The sequence below is a fragment of the Misgurnus anguillicaudatus genome, chromosome 22 (assembly GCF_027580225.2).
Source record: "Misgurnus anguillicaudatus chromosome 22, ASM2758022v2, whole genome shotgun sequence".
NCBI classification, from domain to species: Eukaryota; Metazoa; Chordata; class Actinopteri; order Cypriniformes; family Cobitidae; genus Misgurnus; species Misgurnus anguillicaudatus.
Genome location: NC_073358.2, coordinates 22,521,732 through 22,526,070, shown reverse-complemented (window position 1 = coordinate 22,526,070; position 4,339 = coordinate 22,521,732). Strand labels below are relative to the sequence as shown.

Genomic DNA, 4,339 nt, shown 5'->3' with positions numbered 1-4,339 from the left:
CGTTTTTATAATAAATCTTTGAAAATCAACTTATGGATTTGAATTTTTTATGTTTTTATAACCTAAAGATGCTGTGTGAAAGTTTGTAACAGAAAATAGTTGTTTTCATCTTGTCACTTTCTTGGTATAGAAAACACGTTTTTACCAAAATTTGTCAAAATGGATTTATTGCGTTTTGGAACCAAACTCTTCAGTTGTTTCAAGGTAAGTTTATATGTTTTTGTGAACATTTCATGAATATAAACAAGATTATAACATTTTGCGAGACAGCAACTTGTTCATTTATACACACTAAGACGACGGGTGTAATTTAGAGGAATGACGAATGTTACCTCAGATCGCCATTTACACAAATTGACTTAAATAATCGTTCTAAGATGTTTAATATGGCATATTAATAAAATTATTAAAATCGATGCTATAAAATCCCTATCACACGGTTGATTTATTAACTCATGACAATTTCTGTAAGCCTTTAACAAAGCAAGTCAAAACCGGAACCGAGTCGACCTCCGCAACCCCACTTCGGCTTTTTGTGTCACACACGCGCATAGTTTACCCACCTTAGCCATAGCGACACTATTAACTTAAATTTAGTGACAAACGAGTTGCTTTCTCGTCACTCGATATGGAAAGACAGACCGCGAGCACAAGTTAACTTGACCAGCGGCGGAGGATCGCGGAGCCGGCGTCTACACTGTCACTGAGAGGCAGGGACAAGCAGCACTCAATTCACCGTCGATACGGCAGGTAACTTGTCGATAAATGAAAACGAAACAGCGCGTTTCTAAGAACCGATGTCTTATATGTATATTGCTTCGTCCTCTCTTTTAAAATAAAATAATAATTTAAGTGTTTGAATATGAACTTGATAACATAAACGTATTTGTCACCAAGACGAAGGCTGCGTGAAAGTGACTATCGGTTAACAAACATTTATATGTGTTATATGAATTTAGATGTGTTATTGAGCGGTATTTAGTTACTATTTTATATTCATTTCAAAATATTTTTTGGTTGTCTCCTGTGATTTCAAATTTATATTGACCAACCCTTTGATCTGTGGCTGACTACTTTATCAGATATGTCATGTTTTTAGCAGAGATTAGATGTGATGTTGTTTTCCCATTCTTTTTTTCTAGAGTGTGCAGAGTTTTAACGTCCATCCATTGATGAGGCTAGCAAGACCTTCATACAACTTCAGCCAGTAAGTATAACATTTAATAATTCCTATTTAAAATGTATTGGGAATGTCTTAATTATCTGCTACATTTTAGTTCTGCAGTACTTTATTCTTTATAGTCAGATCATCCTATTTGTCAGTCTGTGTGGTTTGCAGCCTTTGTTGTTGGCACAACAGTTAAAGGAGTGTAACACCAAAGTCTTAAACAAACTGACAACAGGCCATTGCATTTTTGGAAAAAAAATCTCACACGTGGTGGTAATGCGGCCAGGGATGCAAAAGGAAGCATTATAATTTTTATAAAATGGATAATTCACTTGGCCCATATGGTTTTCTGAATACTCAAATCTGATCATTCAGTTCAGACCACTAAATTTTTTTTTCTGTTTTGTAGATTGCAACAAATGTGGTGGAATTTTTTCCCTGGACAGAATCCTCGAAACCCTTTCCTTTCGTCCTGGCCATGGGAAACATGTGGCAGGATTCTTTTTTCTCAACCAGTCTCTCTGATGGAGCCAATACGGAAGTGACTTAAACTGCAATTCGGCCCAAGATGGCGACGGCACGCACCGCCTACTTTAAGCTTCAAAAATGCTCTTCACAAACCAGTGGGTGACGTCACAGACACTACTTTCATATTTCTTTTACAGTCTATGGTTTAAAAACATTTTACCTGCTTGAAAATAAAACCCCAGGCAATGTGCATTTTCCAAATGGATGAATCCTCTGCTGTTCGATTCCTTTGTACATCTTTGTTCGCAAGGAGTAACTTTAATAAATTATTATAGTATAAATTATTAAAGTGTAAGTATTTTTAGTCAAATACATTCCATACTGTGAAACTTAAAACATTTGTTCTGTTAAAAACATTACACATCTATTAATTATTTTACTTTTAATTTAACAATTACATTGTTTCTTTTCTTACACTGCTGTAGTTTTGTTTATGTACATTACAGTATTTCATTTATATACTGTAAAATTACAAATTCTGTCTTAAATTCAAACAAATTGATTCAACCTGTTACATTGTTACTTCAATAGGCATGATTTCTGATATTTAATAAATATATTTATACTTGATGTCAGTAAGCAGTCCTTTAAATGATTTTGCAACTGCCAACTAAAAATGTAAGAGTTTGTTGTAGTTATTTTGCAGTCAAATAAACATTTATTTGGTGTTCACAATGGTCTTGATTTACAATAAAGCACATGATAAAAATAACCCAGCAAGAATAACCCAAACCCAGAATATTAATCCCATAAATGGTTAAAATGACTACACGTTGGGTTTTTTCAACAACCCAACCTGCTGGGTTAAAATGTGTTACCCAACGGGCTGGGTTACTTTAACCCAGCATGTGTTCTGTCCAATATTTACCCAGCGCTGGGTTGCCAATTGGGTTGTTTTTAACCCAACCATTTTTAGAGTGTAAGCACACAGCACAACGTCTAAATGGGCGTGTCCGAATCCACTTTTGCTAATTTAACGATGGGAAAAATGGTTTGTGTGCCGAACGCATGGTCGAAAAGGGTTGGCCTTTTTTTAATGTGTAATGGGAGTATTTTCGGCGTAACGTGCAATAAACCAATGAGAGTCTCAGCTCTCATCCCCTTTAAAAGCCTGTTGCGCTGGCGCTATGTCTAATCCCTATTTAGATGACGGACTTTGTAAACTGAAAAAGTAAGCGAAGGAAGAAGATCCCCAGTTTAAGATTAGGCTAATGTTAAATAATTGTGTTGCTTTTCACTTGTATTGAAATTGTTATTTTTATTAAAACCTTTAAAACCAGTTTTCTTTTAGTCATGGAAGTAAAAAAGCAGGCTTTTAATTTATTTAAATGTATGGCTATCCAATATCATAAAATTTTTTTTACAAGTATGTAAGATAAGGTTTGTACTCTAAAAATACTTTATTTGTAACAAACAGAAGATAAAGAATTTACAAACGTCCCGCACGTTTCAGCACTTGGACAGCGTCAGTTTTTTTTAAGCCTTTCTTAAAAAGGTTCTCATCTCACCATATCCACAGCTACAGAGTCATCATATACAATAAATCAGTGAGGTAGCATTTAAAAAAAAAAAACATTTAAAAACAGATGCATTTGTTTAAAGCAAAGTATTTATTTACTTACCAGGCTACAGGTGAAGCAGCTCTTTACGCCTTCTAACTTCTCATAACCGATCCTCATTTATGTCCAAGAGACTCAATAATAATCTTTTACATTCAATCCTTTAATCTTTCATATTTAAAAGCATTTTTGTGCTGCTTGCGCATTCATGTATGTGATAAGCAAACCCGCGTTGTTGTCCCGTTTACAGGTGCATATTACTAATGCGCTCTTTAAATTAAAAAAAACATATTGCGCCATTGACTTTAGACTAGGTTTCTGTTGGTCAATGGCGTAGTCTATTTTAGTTGCCTCAAAATAGCAATGCGCCAACAATGCGCCTGAACACACCTCGTTTTCAGATCAGAACGCCCATGGCAGCAAAAGGGGGCGCAAATGCATTTGCTATTTAAACAATGTGGCACTAAACGTGAAATTTTTAATTGCGCAGGGTGGAAACTAGCAAAAGACACTTGCGTCGCGCATTGCGCCGGGTGTAAGATAGAGCCCCATATGTTTAACTCTATGGGAGCTGGAAAATGAGCATATTTTTTTTAAAAAGTGGAGTGTCCCTTTACATTTGTCTATCTATGTGATCAAATTGAGACAATTGTCTGACAGGCGTTAAATGATGAACTGTCTCCTAAAGCATTAATTGTTCACACAAAACGTGTTTTATCAGTTTGATCCATAACAACAAGGAGTGATCCATTACAAATTTCCTGTCTCCACAGCAAACAGAGCAATTGTGTATTTACTGTCCCAATACTTATCAAGGGCACAAACATCAACCAAGTCTTAAAGCAGATCACTGAGCAAACAGAAATTATACGCTACCGGGTTTTCTAAGTAATTGTGTTAAATCAAGTCTCTGTATTCTTTTTTAGGAACTTTTCTGGAATTCTGGAACTTTTAATCAGTACAGCTTCTTAAATATTCCAGGCTATTATTACAGTATGTCTGAGGAGATGTTTCCATTTCAATTTGGTATGTTTGAAAGCACTAAAGTCCACTGGAGGCAGAAATGAAGTGAAGATATTAATTC

The 4,339-nt window shown here is 35.3% G+C and overlaps 1 long non-coding RNA gene across 1 annotated transcript; it reads left to right on the top strand.

The window, feature by feature from the left end:
- Positions 1–362: 362 nt before the first annotated feature.
- LOC129443505 (uncharacterized) lies at positions 363–2,616 on the top strand. Its single transcript, XR_012365488.1, has 3 exons — positions 363–750; positions 1,143–1,207; positions 1,578–2,616. It is a non-coding gene; the product is annotated as an uncharacterized lncRNA (long non-coding RNA).
- Positions 2,617–4,339: the final 1,723 nt, after the last annotated feature.